The following is a 22,333-nucleotide window of genomic DNA, read 5'->3' as shown; positions in this document are numbered from 1 at the left end:
CGAGAGTGATTTGAACGCACGAATTTTTCATCAGCAGAGTACCAAATAAAACTAGAGAATTTACCAAGCTTTAAAATGTGCTTGGAATAATTAATTGTCGTTGCAAAACATGGACTGTAGATTAAAAACTACTTTTCAGTAGATTTACAAATCCTTTTTGGCAAAAGCAAGTTTAATTTTTTCCTTATAACCGTGAGCCAGAAAAAAAAACTCAATTCATATTTCCAGAGTTTAAATTATTATAAATGCTTGAAATTGCGGAGAGAGTGCTTGATTGTAATATCAAACTCATTTCCCGGCCAGTCATGCTCTTTTCATTCAATTTCCAGTCAGAATGACTTGATCTCCGTCGAGAAGGAAAACAACAACAGATGCGAAATTACACTCCCGTGCGCTCATTATTTATTACTTTCGTTTTCTGGCCTCTCAGTCATCCGTCCGTCCCAGGCACGCATCTCGCTATTATCATCTGGTAATCGCAGTCTTGTGGTTGGTCTCTCTGCGCGCCGTGCCCCCGGGCCAGCCAGAGAAAAAAAAACACTCACATATATTTATTTTCGCAGACGTGTAGCGCCTAATGAGCCGCACGGTTGTTTGTATTTCGGCGACCTGACGCGCTGGGTGGGTGTTTTGCCACAGCCGCTTTCTTTGAGCACAAAATTGGACTCACCGTTATTGAAAATTGCCCCAAATTTTTATTTTTAAAAGGAAAGAAGAGAAAATCCTAAGTGCAAAAGTGCCAAATATTTATCTCCTTTTTAAAAAAAAAAAAAAAAATAAATTAAAAAGAAACAGAAACAGAAGCAACATATAAGCATAATTTATTTTATATTTCATATACACAGTTTTTATACAATTATTTATAAACTAGATTCTTTTCAATTTAAATAAATTATTGTCAACAATTCCATTTTTTTTATATAATAACAAGCATTAAAGAGATAAACTTTACGATTTTAAATGTATTTTTTTTCTTAGACTTAATCAGATTTTACCAAAATTATTTAAATTTGAAACACATAAGTTTAAGCCTCACATCTTTTTATCTACTAAGCATAATGTAAATTGATTTTGAGGTGACTGGAGTTTGCTATAAATAATTATTGTCTTATTTGGATGAAAATGATATTTATTCGAAATTTTGAATAATTAATCAGCCGTGAAGAAGTGGATTAAATTTATCAAAGGTTGTTTACAGGAAATGAATAAAATCTCACAAAGCGTTGTTTGTTAAACGGATAATTCAATTTTTATACAGTTAGGTGTGAGAATCGTGATCTGCTAATGAATCAACACCCCCAACTTTCTTGCAGAGATACACGTAGCGCGGCGAGTCACGCAATTTCTCCAATAATTCATGCATCAAGAGCACATCATGTATCGGCCGGCGTTAGAGAGAATACGCGCGCGTATTTTATACATATGTACATGCGACGCGGAGGCACATTAAAATAACAGCAGCTCTGGCACGTAGCAAATGAATAATAAAGGAGTGTGGGCCGCGGCCAGGAAACTCGATATACCCATTGTTCCACTTATGCCTCTGAAATAAAATAATTTGTACTCACATTTGAGAGCGCCGCGCGCACTCAAAGACTCCATAAATTCAAATAAAGCGTCCGCCGCGGTGAATAAATATAAATAATCCCGCGCCGCACAGACAGACAGAGAGACCCATTTGTTCGGCAAAGGGCATTATTATGAGAGAGGCGAACACACGCTTCGACATGCTCTCGAGGTGCAAAGAGCCGAGCAATAATTTACGCGAGCCGAGGGAACTATGCGAATAAAATACATTTCTGAACCTCGTAAGTTTTGGCAACAATTTTTGGACACATAAAAGAATCAATGAATAAAAATGTAAAACATACAAAAAAATTGGTCAGTTGCAATCAGGGGAAAGTATGTAGTATCAACAATTTTTTTTATATAATTGTCTGATATTTTTCTCAATTCAATTTATTTAACATAATTATGTCATCAAAATATATCATTTCTTCTCTTAATCACCAAAGATGAGCCAAGGATGAAAAGATTCATTGTACAATATCTTAACTTGATCTTTAACTAAACTGGGGTATTATTATAAATCATTTTTGATCTATCAAATTTTATTCATAATATAGCACTATTTAACCAAATTTGATCGATAAACAGTTTGTAAAATTTATTTTAATAATACATGATACATTTTTTAAATATTGATATATTAAAATTAAAGAAACAATTATAAAATTTAAATAATAATAAAAATTTAATATTTACTGTAAAATAATATTAAACAACAGTCCAAGAGTTCCCTTTTAGAATACAAAGTCTTGTAAATGATAACATAAACACTCATTTCATTCGCCTGCCCAGTCGAGTGAGCACGTTGCGCGTTCGAGAAACACTCAGCATCATTTCACGAGAAAAGTGCCGCAATCCGCCTGCTGCTTATATATTTCAAAAATATATCAAACGATACGGCAATAAATCTAAACAAATCAAGCCGTCGATCCGAGAAGTAAGTGAAACTTGTCTGCGTTTTATCGCAGAAACTTCCCACAACATACAAAACAGATATCGAAGTCGAGTTGGCGCGAGGTTTTGCTGAACTAACGAGCTGGTAATGAAGTTGTTTGCAGATTTAGGCCTCAAATGTTTCACTCTCATCTTCAGTTTCATCACATCTAGTAACAGCAGCTGTCATTTGCAAATCATTTGAGAGGAAAACTGAATGATGACAAACGAATTTCCGCTACAATTATCAAGGGAAACTACTTAATCGCATTATTACAACGTGATAAATTGTAAAAAATAAAGAATGCATGATTTTTATTAAAATTAAAATTTGCGTTGAAAATTGAAATATTAAAAAAAAACACTTAAATTTATATCTGCTTTAAAAATAAATTGTTTTTAATGAGCAACAAAAAATACTGCCTTTTAAATAAATTTAAAACAGCATTGCTCAAAACAAATCATTTCCGCCAGTTTTTTGGCAAACTAGTTTCTTTTTATCCAGATTATGGCGTTGTTAGCCTTAACTTCAAACAATCTTGGACGACCTTGCGGCAGGACAAAAAGGAACGGTAGCACACATTGCCAGAGATAAAATCGAAATTGAATTACCGGCTCTTGTGAATGGCAATAAAATCGGCAATAATAAAAAGCCGGCGAGCGCCGAACACAATGGAAATGTGTTTTACCGGTGTTACCCAGGCTGGCTGGATAAAGTGCATTATGTCGCGAGTGACAATGAGTTGAAATGACCCGCGCCGTTTCGACTTGCAGAATATAATATTCTCTCTCGTCGCGCACGGCGTTTTTGCTCACGATATATTGTTTCTTAATCGACGCAATTGTCTTGCTCTCTCTCGTGATAATAGAGAGATTACATATTAAATTCAATTTCTACTTTACATTCCCTCCACCCAGATGATTTATGCGTTTTCGCAACTCCAATTAACTTGTCTCGCAGATAATAGGAGACTCGAATTTATGCGCAGCATTAACGCCTAATTGCCTTTAAATCATGCGATGCTTACGGTTCCGTTTCCCACTTTGAAATAAAAGAGGTGCTGAAATTAGCAGAGTACAAATTTTTTATTGCAGGCCGGATTACCTTGATTTTGGCGGCGAACTGAAATTATTTTCAACAGGTGGACCTTAAACTGATTTATTAATATCGATTTTATTTCGGTGTCATTCCGCAACGAACTTATGCAACCCGCTTTGCACACGTGGCGCGCCGGTTGCGGAAAAACTTCCGTTTCGTTCAATAACAATTTGCCGCCGCCCTTTTCGCCCTTCACCTTTCTTTGTTCGCGAACATTGAATGCTTTCCAATCGTGCAGTTCGCGCCGGCAAACAAACAAAATTAATTACGAGCGGAAAAACACAAATTCAAGGGCGAGCGGGGAAACAATGCGATCGACAAAAGTCGCGCAAAAAGAAACAATGGCCCAGAAACGGCGGGGCTAATCGATCTGGCGAAGGCAATTAAGAAATGAAGTTTTCAGTTGACAAGAGGTGATTAATAACTCGGAAATCACAATGTCATCCTGCACTCGCGCACGACTGGAGTGTGTTTTTAGAAATTGGCGATTTTGTTCGTTCGGATGGTGGAAAACAAAAACTCGCGTCTGGTCTGTGTCGGTCGGAGAAAAATCGTGACTCGAGAATGAAATAGGGGGAGTTCGGAGGAGGTAAAATCACGCTGCGGCAGAAAGAGAGAAAACGATCTAGGTCACTTACATTGGCATCTCGGTGGTACTGTTACAGAGCACGACTCGCGGCGCAGTGAGACTCAATGACGTCAACACTCACACACGGCCTATCTATATCTTGGGCCGGATTGCAACACGTTGTCTTGTGGGTGGAAAAACGGAGAGTTTTCCCTGCCGAGTGCGAAATTTATGCAACGGCTAATTATTCGTGATCTCGCCGCTGATAAATGATCATCTGTTCAAACAGAAGGAGATTAATGCTACCGCGTGATTTTTTTTATTGTTGCCGCTGCCGGGGATATAATTAATCGGCGTTGAGTAATTAGTCAAGCGGCCATTGTCTCTCTCTCTTGATATCACTGCTGGCGAGAGCTATGGCAATTGATAAACCAGTCAGGGCAATTGCACAAGACATTCATTCTCCGCATTAATTGGATCATTCTAATTATTTCAAATTTCGCCCCCAGCTATGAGTGACTGTTGGATTGAAACTGTTTAATTTCGTAATAAAAATACGTAATATTAATTAAAAACGAGTTGTAGAAATTCATCCGCAAGTTAGTAACACTCCAGAAGTCGCTCAAAATCAGTTGAAGGATTTCTGTTGCTATGGATTAATTTAAAATTGTGAATCAAAATACAAAATGACAAAAAATTAATATAAAATTTAGCCTTTTTGAAACACATATCTCATCTTTTACGAAACTCTTTGGAATGAGAATCACTTTAATGCTTTTTATATAATTTAATCGTTTTCCTATATTAATTAATATTCAAAGAAAATATTTTATAAGACTTTTCACTTCTTCTGGGAAACATTTCAATAATATAAAATTAATTTTGTTAGCCATGAGCCTTGAAGTCATCATTGAAATATCATGATTCTTTTTTAATCCCAAAGGGCATTTTAAGTAACGTGAGAAACTTAAAAGTGCTCCTTTTTTTTTTTTTTTAATATTTCACATGCAATATCCTAAACGGAGGCCAAAGCGAAATAATTTTAACGATTATAGTCATTTCCATTTATCTCAAAAAGGTTAGAGCTATAAAAACGAAATTAAAATTTCTGGGTCAATTGACCAGAATCTAGTTACAAGAAATTGCACACACTCGTTGATGTTCTTTTAATTATCCAATAAAAAAAATGCAGGGATGGAATTCATCTCTACACACGCATGCCAACTCTAATTACTTTTTAATAAGTAATTATTTTACATTTATGGGAAAATTTTAATAAAAATTTTGATGCGACATGCTCAGTGGGATGAGTTTGCAGAAAAAAATGTTACTAATATCTAGTAATTAGCTAGTATATTAAGTTGTAAAATCAATTGATGCTGAGCAATTAAGCATCCAAATTACCGCCATAAAAAATTGGGTGGTTGAGAAATCCTTCTTTGAATTTGCATTGAACCATTCGGCGGAGAAAAAATCAAAGCCATCTCAGCGTGCAATTACCTATTTCGCAATAAATCAAATTGCAGGGCAAGAAATTTAAGAGATCCGCCGCCAGACGCGGCGAGCCATCTGCTGCTGTAGGTCAGGAATTTTTAAATTATACCATTATTTCTTCCCGCAGCAGAAAGAGGAGAATCTCGGCATATAAATAAATTCAAGGCTGCTGCTATTTTACGAGTCCATTTATTTGCATTATTCGGCCTTATTGTTTGCCGAATCAGTGGTTGGAAATAAATTTGGCACCGAAAACAAGAGCCGCGGGCGTCGAAAACAGGTTGCCAATATCAGTGGGAGAAATTAATAAATAACTTCTCTCTCGGTACTTCTGCAGCAGAGCAGGTAACTTGAGCGAAATTGCTGTTGTTATGTACACGGTCGGCCGAGAGAGAAAAAAAAAACACATCCTGCTGCCGATTTCATGAAGATAAGTCAAAACAAGTGAATCGAATTAGCACGAACGGATCGGAATTCCGATGTTATCTGAGCGCAGCGAGAGATGATTTTGGCGAGATACATGAAAAGATTTTCCATCCGATCGGTCAATTGAATTGTAGATTTTTCAAGCCTGGCTATGCCTTTTCAGTTAGCGAGAGAGATGTTTTGTTCCATGCCTCATTAGCAAACACAGAGAGAGAGAGAAGAAACTCCATGGCAATTTATTTTTACGACAATGTTCTCACTAATTGTTCATGCCCAGAGGGAAAGCGTAATTGAATGCCGGTGCAAGAGGAAAATTGAAGGGCTATTCGGGGCAAAAATTCGAGAAGACAAATTATGCCACCATAGAAAATGCTCTAGCGGAATTGCCGACCCGGTTAATTATTTTTACCGACGAGCTAATTAAATGTACATCGCGGAGATTCTTATCTGTCGACGTTTCCAATCTCTCGCCCACAGCAGAGGAGATTTATTACTTTCCCGTCGGATTGTGGGAAAAATACTCCAGATTCTGCATTTGTAATAAGCTCGGAGAATTTGATTAAGAAATAACTTCCAACATTTCCTGACAAATGCTGTCGTGCAACTCGCAGCAAAAGTAAAATGTCATCTGGCTCTCCGCAGATTCCGAGAATAAACCGCGACAAGAAACACACACACATGATCCTTTATTGTCCACCAGCTGTAAATACTTCATCAAGCGCTAGACACGGACTGCGCCTTTAATTTAGCTAGAATTACGCAAAATAATAAACCATTAATTTAATTTTTGTCCAACTTAGTCAAAAAATTTATAAAATATAAATTAAATTTTTTTATGGCGATAAATTTTGATCTCTAACGTTTTATCTTAGAATTATTAGCAAAAATTCTTCATTATCAATAATTTGAAAATTATTCAGATAAATAAAAATTATTTAAATATGCTTTCATTTTGATTATGGTCAATGTCCCAGTTGCCAGTCCGTGCTTAATCAATGCTGGGGGAAAACACGCGCGAGAGTGTCGCGCAGCCGTTGTCTTATTATCACCGGAGAAACCGCCGCTGATTTAGTAATGAATGGTAGATTTTCCCCATTAGCTCACTGACGCAGCTAATTAATGATCTAGGATGCTGCTTTTGAGCCGGGGAGGAAAAAATGATCGAAAATTTATTGCAATTTCGAATTGCGGCGAGTCAAGGATGTGAACTTTGCGCGTTGACGCGAGCCGCCGCGTGTTTTCCTGTTTCAATATAATGTGCTATTGTGTTTTATATATCTCGAGCAGGTTGATGAATTGGCATTTGTAAGAGATCGATCGCGATCTAGCTCGTGCAAAATAGGATGGAGCTGAATATAATGGGAACGCAGATGGCTGCAGCTTTTCGCTCTTCTCGCTCGTGGATTAACAAGCTGAGAGGGATTATTGATGAGTGACAATCATGTCAAGAGGTCTGTCTGATTGAAGCCACCTTTTCGACCGTGACCTGCTGAAATGCTCAAATTTTTAACGTTCCTGATAAACTGTATAAACAGTTTATTTAATAACATTTTATTATATTAATATAATTTAATTCTTTTTAACAAAAGTAATGGTTTTGAATAATATTTTTAAAATTTATACATTTAATTTATTAAAACATTTTTATCAAAATTTAACCTTTTTTAATTGTCAACTTATTTACGTATAAATAACAGCAACAACTGATTAATTACTTTATAATTGTTTTAAAAATTAAATTTAAATTTATAATTAAAGTGATTTTGAAAAAGCAATGCTGAAGAATAATAATTAATTATAATAGTTCGTGTGTACTCCTAATCTAAAGTGATAAATGAATTTTATTATTTTAAATAACAATAAGAGAAATTAGAGAAATAAAAAATGAAGTTGAAAACAATTAGGAACAATAATTATTCCAAGGCACAAATACAAATCCAAACATGAAAGGGAATTTGCGAAGGATGAAATTCGCAAGGAAGTGAAGCGCACACGGGAATAAATGTCGGCATTCAGACAGAAAAGTGCCAAGTCGTGATTCAAATTAAAGTCGTGTGAGTCAGCTGCGATGTGTTTTTCGCTATACGCGAGGGCATGAGCACGTTACACAAATAAACCCGAGCCGACATGCATTTTATGGCGCGGGAGACCCTGGACGACCTTTACATTGGGCTGAACGCGGCTTTGCTCTCCCCGCGTGGCTCGCGATTGGAAAAGCAGCTCCGCCCAAGATCGAAACGAAAGAAAGAAAATAACGCTCTCGTGCATACACAACAATCGCGCAGACCTCACACCTCACCATTCGAATCAATAACGGGGCCGACAGAACAAAACCAAATCGCCGCTCTTTCTTTCTCTCTCAAAGCGCGCGCGTTTGTATTTTTTTATATTTTTATACAAAGGCGGGATTGTAAATGAAGAAAATTGCTTCGCTCGCTCTCTAATGTGCGCTTTACTGTTTGAAATTCAAATTCTCGCTGCATGGGAGGTGAAAAATAAGTGTCATTTGTCGGCCGGCGCGGCCTTATTTGGCGCTCCGATATTGCTCAAGTTTTCACGTGCATGGGATAAGTTATGGATTCATCTCTCTTTGCGAGAAACTCGCTGAGCGGCGTCTCCTTTAAAGTCCAGGTCAATTTTTATGGACACCCCGAGCGGGTATATGAATCATTGCCTAGAGTCTTTTGGAGCGAGTGCGTTGGATCTAAAGTGAAATTGGATATTGTGAATTGGCCAATAAACGCACTCAAAACATGACCGCAAAAATGCGAGAGGTGTGAAATCCGGGTGTTGTTGTTTCTGCATCAAAATAGACAGCAACAGTTTTATTATTATTGGTATTTCATGTAATCTCAAGATTATATTTTACACATTTATTTTGTTTCCGTTTTTTTAATTGGCACTGTATTGATTAATTGTAAATTCAAACTAAATTAAAAAAAAAACGATGTCAATTTACAAAATTGTAAAAATGAATCTTGATATGATATTTTCAGTTAAATTTTAGATCTTTATTTTTGATTCACTATTTTTCCAAAATGTTTTTGTTTAAAAAGCGATTATCATTGACAAATTAATTTATTCTTTTCATATTGATTTAAAAAATTACTATTAAAAATCAATTAATACAAATTTAAGAGTTGTATGTAAAATAAGTAATTTCATATCAATTTCCCTTTTCATTTTTAATTTAAATGACAAAGCTACATTTTTTACTGAGATCTAGTTTTATAACATTAACTATAAAAGAAATTGCAAATGAAAACCAGTCAGCGAAGAGGAGCCGCCACGAAATCACTCACTCGAAGGCCCTCATGGCACAGAGAAATCTATAGCGATCGAGCCACGGGAGCTCTTGGTACACTTCTTTTATAATGTATCAAATTAAATTCAGCTGGGGGAGATCGGTGATGCAAAAATTCGTGACCGGCTGCTTACGATGCGATGAATTGCGCGGTGTGTAATCGAGTCACAGCACCTGACGACCGCCGTCGCATATGTGTGTGGATAAAGTCGCTTGGCTCTCAATTATTGTTATTATAAACGAAACGACGCCCAAGCTCTAGAAAGAAACGAACCCCGGAACTCGGCCATTAGCGTTACAAATGCTATTAGCAGCGCCTCTCCGAGCAATAATAATAAAAAAAATATGGCAAATTTGTGCTTTATTATAAGGCATTTTAAATGAAGTGCGCAATAAATTATTTTCTATGAAATGCTTTTTTTCAACAATTAAAAAAACCAAAAATTATTGTGAATTTTTAGCAGAAAATTTTAATAAATTTGATCTTTGTTTCAGAAACGGACCAGACGCGGATGGTGTGACGGAATGAGGTGAGCATTTTTCTTTTTTATCTTTAAATAGTAAAATTTACACCAGCGGATTTGATTTACTTCCAAATAAACTTTGGTTATATTTCCATGCCCGCCGAAAAAGAGCCAAATAGCAGCTTTTAAAAGCCGCCTTCAGGTGGAAATAAATCAGAGACTTTTCTTGGTCGTGGTTGTTGTAAAATAATTCCTAGTTTTAACGTTTTCCTTGGAAATTGCACGGCCGAACGTCAAAATAAATCAACGGCGCCCGAAATTGTTCTGGTTTTACATGACGTAAGCCGAGAGAGGAGTTTGTTTTTTGGTTAACTTAATAGGCCCGTGTAAACCGCAGCAGCAGCTCAATAAAAGACAAGGACGTTCTTATTGTGTCTTTCATTATTTGGTTCCGCTTCGGACCAATTTTTTTCACACTCGCTGCTATTTATAAGCCACCTAATGGCAATTTGGGGCGTTGTCTCGTTCCGAGATATCATTCCGAGCGCAGCGTGTGTACTTCTCTTTGAATAAAAACGTGAGATATTTTTTAATGACAAAAAATTTTAAATAAATGAGGTTTCTGAAAAGACGTCATGCTTAAGCAGATTCCTTGATAATTTTTTAGCCAAAAATTCGTTATATTTTCCTCGTTTGGAGCTCTTTGCTTAAAGACCATTTTATTTCCATGAAAAATATACAGCGGCAACAACAAGAAAGAGTCGAGGTCGTGCTCCAATGAAGACGTGTCCGAGTTGCAAAAAGCGTCCGACAATTAATAGTGGAAATGGCCGCGCTTCTTTTTTGTAGAAGCAAAAAATCGGCCGTGAATGAAAGCCGGGCAGATGAGCGCAACGGAACGTAAGAGATTTTCTTGGAGACGCGCTGTGCCGAGGATTCCCCTGCGGAATATTCATTAGAATTAATGATCCAAGCAAAAAATACTCACCGTATGCGCAAAAAAAATTCACACAAACACAGTAGTGTGTTCTATTTTTAGCACTTACCGTTGTTGAGGAAATACTTGTCCGCGATAAAAAGTGCTCGTTTAAAAGGAGTTAGTGGCCTCTGGCTGAAAATAATTTAATGCTAAAATAAAAATGATAAATCTACCGAGGCATTAGATGAAATTAATCAAAATTTTCGGATAATGAAATAAAGTTGGAATTTTTACTGAGATGGAAATAAATTGTTAAATTTTATTTAATTTAAAAATGAGTAAATTACCGTATTTTCTGTTTTCTTTATCATCTTTTATGACTTGCGATAAATCAATGTCATCAATAATTTTAAATCACCAGGATATTTTTGTTCGCTTGACGGACACACCTTTATGAGCTGCGACAACGCATCAATTTATTGATGATAATCCAGCGCTTAAAAACTTGGCCAAGTGACATTTTTAGCAAAAAGCACTTCTTCAAAATAATTGCACGCAAGAGTCTCTCTTGACAAAAAACGACATCCTCCTGCAATTGACAAAATCACCTCTTTACTCGACACATTTTAAGTACGTTGTTTTGCTTCTAAAATTTCTTTCACCGGCCCAGCAAAGGTCGTAAAAGAAAAATTCCACACCTGCTGTCCTCCAGCACGCAAGTTTAAATGCACAATAAAATGTCAGAATTAAAAAAGTTTTCTCCTTGACTCGTTGATTGACGCAAACAAGAAAAGCTAATTAATTAAATCTCGGCGGCTAATGAGGATTTCGGTGGTAATTAAAGGAAGTTGTTCTCTTTCCGAACACAAAAGGAAGCGACCGCGGTGGCGCGTTGAGCAAAATTGGGTCAACACGCACCAAAAATATATATTCATGCGAATTTACATGCATAAGTAGCAACAGCGTTAAAGTAAGAGTTGGTTTATTCCCGGGCAAGGTAATGAGAATTTATGCACATCTGGTGCGGATTCGCTTGCAAATAATTACGCGTGTAAACGAGTTTCTTGAACGTGTATTTTCGGAACGAAAGCGAGTTTCGCGTTAATTGGCTCTGTTGTGATCAGATTGGAAATGGGTCGTTAAGAGTAGAGCTCGTTTGATTCGATTAGCTTTCGTAATGCTATATAATTTCTGTATTATTTCAACTTAAAAATTAAATTAAACAGGACGAAGAATAAAAATAAAATGATTTATTTAGAGTTCAAGTATTTATCCCAAACGAAATCCTAATATGAAAATGGAAAAAATTTTGCTGATATTTTTATTTGAGTAATTTTTCATATGAAATTCCACTTCAATTCATAAATTTCTTTAATTTATGGCTTCTCCACACACTAGTCTCCAAAATAAAATTAAAAACTCATCTCTTTGAGTTTTATCTCCTGACATTTGTAATATGCAAAAAGAACATTTGCGCAAAATTTTGTGCTTTTTAAATTTATGACATGCCTTTTTAATCTTATTATTTTAAAACTGCTTTTTGTGTTCAATTCGAAGATCATAAAAATCTTGATACGAAAATTAAACTCGGCTACTGAAAAAGTAGACAGTTTACTGATATCGACCCGAGGCACAAATATATACTAATTGAGTTGTAAGTCAAAATTTATGCTCGTCCGCCAATCAGACCTTTCTGTCTGTGTCAAGACGATGAAAAGCTTTGCATTCATTTCGCTTCTGCCGTCCGCGCGGCCATAATAAATTACAAATGAGAGAATTTGCACGCAGAGGGACTTCGTCTGACGAACGAACGAACGAACGAGTCGTCGTAAAACGAGCAGTATATTTTCTCTATCACGAAATCTCAGATTATCTCCGCGGCTTATATAAAATATTTCTGCCTTCGCATGTTGTGCATACGGAATTTAATTTTTATACGACCGTCCTCCAGCAAATCATACTTCTTGATGATTATAAATTTTTATTATACGCTGGATTATTTGTTTTTTTCATTCGAATTTCACGCGAACGCTTCTGATTGAAGAGACCCACTTTCGACACTTTATAAGAGGACGGGCCTAATTAAAGTGACCAATTATGGCTTGCTCAATTTTATTTTTTATTTGTTTTTAAGTGGTTGTAATCAATCAACGCTTTCGTCACTTGTCGGCAGGAATTAAAATTTAATTACCAAACAACAAAATCAAAGGCTTGTTTCTTAAATTTCTATAGCAGCAGGTGGCCGAAAATCTCCTACTGGGAGTCGAATGTAAATGATCTATTCACAAGCGATTTGTTCATTTAATGCTCAATTTACGGCGCACAGTAAATGGCTTCGTGTCAAAACAATCAAATAAATAAATAATATTCTCGGGAGACGCCGCGGAATTTACATTAGGAGCTCTTTTTGCATTACAAATTATTTCCTCGTAGAAGAATGTTGTTGAGATTATTTACGATCGATGCCGGCGCCTTTTGACAACCCGCAGTATATTTTTTTCCATTTAACATTTTTTCGGGAGCTTCCAAACACACAACTTTTTTTAAGAAAAACATTTTTTATTTGCAGTTTTGTGTGTTTGAATTTTCTTGTTTACGGTCATGAAGGCAGCCGCGTAGTTGTTGTGTGAATTTATTGGCGTTAAAACGTCAAATTATGATCAAGAAAATATAAAACGTATTTCACAGCTTGTCAGACGCGTCAAATGTAAATTATAAATTACATAAAAACAAGTTCCGTTCATATTTCTCCTCAGTCACGTTGACCTTATTTAATCAGCTCTTGACGGCTAATTTATTTTATAATATGCAAATCCAACTTTTCAATAAGTAGGATTAAATCACAATTTTTCATTATTATCTCTCAGGTTGCGATTCTAAGTTGTGCAAAATTGTCATTTTTATCGGAAGGTAAAAGTCAATTTGTTGGTTTTCAAGACCAATAAAGCCTTGAGAGCGAACTCGTGATTTATTCATAAAATTCATTAGCATGAAAAGGGCGTCGCCGAATAATTATTCCGTCAACACGTCTTTCATTTCATAACGCGAGAGGAATCCGCCGCCGGAAGTAAATTACAATATTGTATTTTCCTCTGTTATTTTATTTTAAAGGACGGATATTCCCAGCAGGTGACGCGCAAACGAGGAAATGCCAAAGATTTTTCCCCCTAAATAGTGAAGAAAAAATTACAAAGCTAATTATGAGGGCCCAGTCAGCTTTCACGTCAATTTTTTGTATACTTGCCTGCTGGAGAGAATAATATAATTACAAAGGGAGATGACAACAAGATTCATTAAATTAAATTATACTTGTTTTTTTATAATATGTATGAGTATTTCTAATCCGGCGTGAGAGTAATTGAGCTTGACGAGTTGCGCAGTGGGCAATAAGTAAGTCATGTGCATAGTCTTGCGTTGATTGCATCGTACTTAAATGGGAAAATTGCAGACATGTCCTTTTTTTGCAATTTTTCACAGTTCTCAAAAGTAAAAGCCAGTTTGCGAAGGAACAACGCAATTGTGAATGTTAAAAATGATTCTAGGCTACATAAAAAAAAAAATTCAAAGTAATAGTTGGATTTAGTTATATAATCACAATCTATTTACTAGCACATACAATGTTAAATATGGACTTATATAGAACTCGAAACTAACGAAAAAGTATGTCAATTTTATTTAAGATTCAATCAACATAATCTGTAGCTGAAACTTAATACATAACATTTTTAACCTATACAAAAATCAAGTATAAATGAAATATTCTCACAATCATAGAATGAATTTAAAAAAAATTAAAGATAAAATAATATAAAATATTATAATAAAATTTTTATAACAAAAAGTAGATATGTCAAGTAATCTTAATAAATAAAATAAGCTTTATAATATTTTCTTGCAACTTTTTTTTTAATTATATTTTTGTATAATAAAAAAAAGCAAAATTCAGAAAGTTTCAACACTTCCTTCATTAGAAGTCAATTCAAACAACACGTCCATCTGAAAGTAATCAAGAATCGCACCTCACGCTTCACGTCTCAAGTCAATGATTTTCCATCACAGCTCACATCATGCAAATTATCTGCATGCCGCATTTTTTTCTGCCTTCTTTGAGGCGCCGCGAGTTAATCCCTAATAAGCGCGCGAATGATGAACTTGCGCGCTCACATTAGCCCGCGAGGGTTCGTACCACATAAATTAAAATTGCGCTGCGAGGCAATAACCGTATAATTCTCGCAGCGTACCGAGAGCAAAGTGGATTTGCGCGTCTCTCTCTCGCATACTCGTTAAAGAAGATATTATATTTTTCTGCTCGGCTTGACGGTTTGGACGTTCCTTGGATTTCCTAGAAAGTACGCAAATGTCAAGTTAGTGCAAATTGCCGACAGAGGACATGCCTTGAGATTATCTCTACGTGCCAAAAACGTGCTAATCCCTGTACATAGGGAAAATTTTAAGAAAATCTGCTCCGACTTGTGTGCACGAGTGCGTAAATGCTAATTCCAAACTTGTCTCGTCATCCATTCGCAAATATTTTCACACAAAGAAAAAGCAAATTATTCTTAAAAGTTAGAGATAAGGTTAATTTTCTTGTAGATTCTAATTTTGGGAAATTCCAACTTTGAAGATATAATATTTTTGTGAGTACGATTTGAATTTCAAGTTTTTTTTGTGAGCAAAACTGGAAAGGACAGGATTTGGAGAAATCGTGTCACATGTAGCTAGCAAAAAAAATTTGCAATTGCGCACGGCTTATTAAAAATCTGCTTAACATGGGCTGAATTATTATTGTCTAGAAAGTTCGCGCAAGCAACGTACTTAGTTAGAAAAATTACCTACACGTGCACTCTCGTGTATAAGTACAATCGAAAAAGCTCACTGCATGTCGTCGAAAATTGCTAATCCACCAAACAAGGAAAATGAGTCGAGTGCTAAATTTTGTCCCGTCATTATAGACACAAAATAGGGAAAATAAAAATATGGTCGGGACACGTCATAATAATAATGTCACTGTGGGGAACAGAACTCGTTTTTGAAGGAATGTTGTAATTACACGTTGGGCCTTGGTGACAACTCCAATATTTTACTCTGTCCTATTAAAGCGGAAATATTTCTTGGCAAATATTTTATTTCAATCGAACAGGGTCATTAAAAACAAATTCTTTTCTGTGTACGAATTTAGTGCTTGGACCGTAACTCATGTCGATCGGCGAAACCTGCTTCAGAACTAATGAACTAACTATGGGCGGCTCGCGGAGTTGGGAAAAAAGCAGGTCCTCTATGCAAACGCCACGGTATGAATTGTCAGAGTCTCGCTAACCTACTTTTGCGCTCAATTGCAAATCAGCAGCGCGCCGTCGTGTCTTTTATATCCGATTTCCACGCGGCTGAATTGCTAATTTGCAGCGCGCGGATTTACTCTTTATATCTCTCTCATGAGAGATGCAAAGAAATAAGAAAGAGAGAGACGTGGCTGTCTGCTCAGATTATAATTTATGGCCGGCGAGGAGAGCAACTAATTAGACTCGCAATTTGAATCACACGCCGAGATTAATTTTATTTGAACGGTACAAATGGGTTTTTAATCTTTAATGCCATGTACCTTTCTTCATTGATTACAAATTTGAGATTTCAAAATTGAATGCAAATCATTATTGAATAAAAACAAAACCAAAAAAACGCTTTTTGAGGTTCACTTTATTTTAAAAGATATTTTACAATTATAAGTTATATGATTCTTAATATTCCATTTCGATATAAATTCAATGAAGTCTCTTCTGGCATTTATATTAATTACATTTGTTTATGTTATTATGATTTCACTCAAAAGATATATTTTATAATTGATAATTTGAGCTAGAACTTCTAATTAAAGTAAACTTTGTCAAGTAATGCTTAGAACTGCTTAGAACCATAAGAAGTATTCACTTTTTATAAAGATACTAAAATAAAATTAATATTAATTGTAATAAAATAATATCAAATAATATGAAAAGTCTGGGTATTTAAAAATTAATAATTATTTTATTAAAACTTTTTGTGTAATGCATTTTTTTATTTTTTAAACATTGCATTGTTTATGTATTAAATTAACAACAAAATTTAATAAAACTGTTTTTATAAAAACCCTAAGGAGTGGTGACGAGCCTTTCCACTCCGCGTAATCGCTATTGGCATAGATTTTTGGAAGCAAGTCAAGTGCGCTAAATTGGGAAAGAGAAAGAAGCGGGGGCACGTCAATTGTTTCCATCGGTTCAAGAGTGCTCCTTAAAATTTATGCACTTGAAAATGTACCGTGAATAAATTTAAGGAGCAGAGCCGACAATTGAACACGTTATTATATACCACATGGGACTGCGAAAGAAAGCCCAACCCACGATTCGTTCAGTTGGCGGTGCGCGAGAGTGACCAAATATTTATTTTGCTGTCAACAAACTCTCGGTGTGCTTTTAAGGGGATATATAAATTTCCAGCACAATGCCCGTGATTCATTAATGTCAAGTTTGATTTAATTAATCAAGCCAACTGGCTGGCCCCGGAGAAATTTCTCTCTTTTGCAAACTGGTACATTAATAAATTAATTGCCTCCGCATGTGATTAGCATATTTCCACGTTCAAAAAATGAGAGATAGAGTAGCTCTTGACAATTATTTAGCTGCTTTTTCATGCAAATAACCTACTTTGCGCCACTTGACGTATTAAAGTGTACTTTTATGTTTTCAATTTGTATAATGTTCTACACGACGCCCTGTAAAAAATTATTTTGAATACTTGAATTCGCACTGCTGAATAATTTTCTCTCGAGAACATTAGAGCATAATACAAAAAGTAATTTCATCGTAAAATCTAATACTTCTTGGTAAATGAGGTGTTTTTGTATATTTTTTAGTACGCAAAACATAAAATATTTTACGGCCGCACCCAAAACATAATTATTTTATATACTTTCGAGGAGGAAAAAAATATTTCAAGAATCATTTAAATGATTTCTCCGCAAATTACACAGTTTGCGCAAAACAAGGTCCTGAGAGATGCACAAACGAGCCAGAAAAATCACGACTCGGTGCTTCTCCCTTTGTATATAAAACTAATGATAAGTCGGTACAATTTTGTGCCGTTGCAGAGAGACCTATTCACGATTTCGATCGCGCCAGATTTCGAAGAAAAATACAATTGTGCTCGAATTAGTCGAGAGAGATGATTCAAATGGCTCGGAACAAAAACAGATACATTCTTGGCTCGTTGCTTTCGGACAAAAAAGAGCGAGCAGGAAGAGAAAAAGAAATTCCATCGGAAAACAAAGCCGCTCCAATTGGTCAGTCCGTTTTGTCACGACTGCAAATGATAAATTATTAGCAATAAATCTTGCCGGCGCAGCGCGAGGAAGCACCACGCCCACACTTTGATCTCGAACACGAGGGTTTCACTTCTTCGTCTTCTTCTCGAAGTAAAAAAAAATCTGATTATGAACGAGCAGTTCACAATGCAGCGCGCGAATGTAGGTTGGTCACTCACCTCTCTTTGCAGCCGCATCCCGTGCGGCCGGTCGCTCTCGACGGCCGCAAAACTGACCTTTCTTCGCGCACAGGACCGACCGGTTATTCTCGGAGCCGAGCAATTTCGTGGGTGACACTCTTGGAAAAGGGAAATCGCCGCTCGGCACACAGCAATTTCGGCCACCGTCTCATCATATTTTCAGCCGCCAGCTCATAAAAATGCCACTTTTCAGTGTTTTCTTGGGACAAAATTATATTAATTGTCGAGAAATTGCACCTGACAACAATTAAAAAACAGAGACTGATAGTAAAAAATGTCTTGTTTTTGCAAGGAGGAAAAAATAAAGAGTTTTCAGTCTCCAATAAATAATTTTTTTTTGTAAAAATAATATTAAATGAAAATAAGATTGAAATAAATGAATTTTTTTACTTTTGTTTGTTCATTTATGTTAAATTACAAGCCGCACAACAGAATTTATGTAAATTTTAATTAATTTGAATATTTACTATGAAATTTAATTTTATAAAAATTGCTGAAGTTACTAAATTCAACATTTTCAAGATTTACAATGCTAATTTAAAAAATGAAATTAAATGCGATTTTATAGTCAATTAAATTCGAAACAGCAGGTGGCATTTTTTTTAGGCATTCAAAGCATTCGTTTGTGGAGATGCGTGCGTGTGCGCGACGGTAGCACACAATCGTTTGCTTCTTATAAACGTGTGTGTGCCTTTTCTTGCTGCTGAACCGAGAGTTATAAATTACAGATTAAGGCTCAGCGTGCGCGAGTGCCACAAAAGGGTGGAGTGCGAGAGAGTGCGTATCAAAAAAAAAAAAGAGCGAGGAGAAAAGAAGCATCATCAATTTGTAATTACCGCCGTTGAGCGAGAGAAATCCCTGCTGGGTGGGATTGATGCTTTTTTAGTACCAACATTAGTTTAAGAAGTTCGCTTGGCTGGAGCTATAATTAAGAGTTTGAAAAAAAAATGACGATAGTTTATCCTGAAAATGAAAAAGAGGAATTATAAGTTGACTGGTTTTTCTCCTTTTGGCTTGATTCGGTCCACAATTTGATTGGCGTTTTTGACCAGAATTGGAAATCCCGAGCCGCCCATTGTTCAAGTTGCCTAAAAAGGATCTCAATTACACAAAAGTCCTCTTCTGCATATAATTCGCCCGCTGACCCAAAATCGACTCCTGTGCTTTATTTCGCCTCTCCTATTCTTCCACGAATCCATCACCGCGCGACTCTTCCAATTTATTATAAATTGCACTTTCCCTTTGGATGGATTTGCCTGCACGGCTGCTCTGGCCGACTGCCCGACCGACCGACCGAGCGACCGCCGCTGAGAGACGTCATTAATTGTGTTCTGTCCGTTCCAGTGTACGTTGAATATATGGAATGCGAGCGCGTCTTTTTCTCTTTGTACCAGTACATATTTGAATGTAGATTCTCGCGCCTGCTAACACGATCGTGTCTGTCCAGCTGACTGCCCACAACAATGGGCACACGAAAGAGATGCATGTTTAGAATCTCGCTGGGAGCTGCTCTGCACCAGATACATTATTAAATAGCTGAGAAAATAATAATGAAGAAATGGGTTTACGCTTTCAATTTTGTTTCATCTAATGTCGCATTGAATTGAAAATAACAATCCAGTCTTATTATTTGAAGAGTTTTTATTATTGAACTAAAACTGCTGTAATGTTGAATTTGAATTAATATTTATCACCTGAATCAATTAATTGAAATCAGGGCAGCAACACAAACTTTTTTTCTACTTGATATATTTTGGCTACGGGAATCAATCGAAGGAGGCAAAAATCTTTTATTAACCAACTATCTTTTCCTATCTTCCAATTTTTCTGAAAAAATCCTATTATAAAAATGCAAATTAAATTGCAAATCACAAGTAAGATATTTAGTTTTATAAAAAATTCTTTTTTATGACAGTGCAACATTTTTAAAAGCACTCGTGGTCTACAGAGACCCAGACGGACAAAATTTATTGCTATTTGTTTTGCCGCTTTATGCAAGCACGCAGTAAAAAGTGTCAAATATATTATACACGTGTTGGCCGCCGCGCAGTTAAAATGGTGGGATTTGAAATAACCATTAGCCTTTGTGGTCAAAACCTGGGAGAATGATAACTGTTGACACCCGAGACGAAAGGCAAAACTCACAAAAGAGTAATTGAAAATTTATGCAAATTACACACTCGCAGCATTACCATACCGTAAAGCAGTGAGAATGGGGGCTCGACTTACAATAAACGTCACCCGAGTTTTTTTATAGCTCGGCCGCAGCTCTGGCCACAAATTCGAATGAAATTTTCTTTCCGTTGGCAAAAAAAGTTAGCCCTTTTTATTTATTTCTTTTTTACTCCGAAAGGTAATTTGGCCAAAAACACATCCGTGTTTTTTCTCTCTCTAGTTTGATATTTTGGAAAGTTACAAATTAGGATGATAAACCTCATTCTGGACTTTCTGGAGAAAAATCAAATGAGCTATAAAAATGCCATAAACGCTCCACAAGTTAGAGCCTATGCAAATTATACAAGCTTAAAGATTAGAAATCATCCGCAAAGTTGGGAAAGAAAAGGGCTCGGCTGCACACAACACTATTTGAACAGCAAATTGAGTTTTTAATGGCTTTGAGGAATTAACACTGAAATTGACGCTGTCGCTCTGATTTATGTTTAAAATTTTTTGTGGCCAGCTCAAACTTTACTCACGGGCCCATTATTTACGATGATGAAGGCAGCTGGTTTCGAGATTAACCTTTTTAACCTGAAAACATTTTGATAGCTCTCGGAACTAGAATAGATTTGTCAGCACAAATTCGCCAACATAATTAATTGAGGCAGCAGACTGAATGCTCTGATAAGCTGCATTTTGTCCAAAACCGCAGATATATGCGCGCCAGACTATGAAATATTTGCAAAAAATTTAATACACAAACAGCAGCAGAGACTTTGAGCAAATATAATGATCTGCATAAATCGCATGCTTTGTTCATTCAGTTCATTGTGTTCTCACCTTATTAAAGAGAAAAAGTAGTTTATAACGGTCAATGTCATTCAAAATGCGGCGTGAAAAAAAATAATCAGCGGCAGCTCTTTGCTCGCGAGCACTTTTGTCCGTTTCGTTTTTTCGCCCACGCCTCCGACGCTATAAGCCGTCATTCATTTTCGACCTCGCGCGCTTTTTGCATGACTTTCATGCTTCTTTTAACACCTCAAACGCTGCTACTTGGCAAAAAATGTCTGCCATTATTTTTAATGCTCGTGGCAGACTGACCAAGCCCCGTAAGCAGATTTGACCGTAAGTAAAACGAGATGATAACTTGTTTTTGCTCTCAGTCCATTATTATTAAATTTTTTCAGCTATAATTTAGAATCTAATGTGACAAGAAATATTACAAAAATTCCAATCCTTAAATAGAAGGAAAATAAACATGAAAAATTTTGAATTTAAACGCTCCATTTTTTCGTATAAACTGTAATTTGAAATAAATCGCTTTATCAATAGGCTAAATTTTATTCTGAAAATATGTATCCGTTGTAAATTGGATCAGTTTTTAACATTTCAAGCAAAACATTTAAAATTGAAGAGAAATATTCTAAAGTAAATTTAAAAAAAAAAATCCAGGTTTTTGAGGCTTTATTTTATTTATTGCCTTTAATTAATTTTGTAAGTTTACTTTTAAGAATTATATAAAAATATATAAAAATAAAGAAAAATAGAAAGTTCCACACATTCCATGCAAATGATGTGTATTTTTAACTCACAAGGTGTCTCGAGTACTATCGTTTTGTGGTTGGAGTTTCCCTTGAACTCCTCATGCAAAAGCAGGTTGGCAATAAAATGAGTTTTTTGTTCGCATATCCAATTCTGCGAATCTCGTGATCGCGAAGGTGCTCTGCACATAGATTGAACGATTTTCAGCCATGCTCGGCCGTAACCTCTCGAGTTCAAGTTAATTAAAAATGTAATTTGCAGGCGCAAAAGGCGACGAAAGAGAGAGCATCCGAAAAGCCGCCGCCGATAGTGACCCCATTAC

General features: G+C 36.0%; 1 protein-coding gene across 2 annotated transcripts in view; it reads left to right on the top strand.

The window, feature by feature from the left end:
- LOC132198568 (uncharacterized) overlaps window positions 1–22,333 on the top strand; it is a 63,139-nt gene that overhangs the window by 22,950 nt on the left and 17,856 nt on the right. For both annotated transcript variants that reach the window (XM_059622664.1, XM_059622665.1), the window contains one exon: window positions 9,889–9,923. The gene's annotated coding sequence lies outside the window, so the exon portion shown is untranslated. The remainder of the gene's footprint in view (window positions 1–9,888; window positions 9,924–22,333) is intronic.

The sequence above is a fragment of the Neocloeon triangulifer genome, unplaced genomic scaffold (assembly GCF_031216515.1).
Source record: "Neocloeon triangulifer isolate White Clay Creek 2 clone unplaced genomic scaffold, ASM3121651v1 ptg000013l, whole genome shotgun sequence".
Taxonomy (NCBI): Eukaryota; Metazoa; Arthropoda; class Insecta; order Ephemeroptera; family Baetidae; genus Neocloeon; species Neocloeon triangulifer.
The sequence above is the reverse complement of the archived record's forward strand: the minus strand, read 5'-3'. Positions and strand labels throughout refer to the sequence as shown.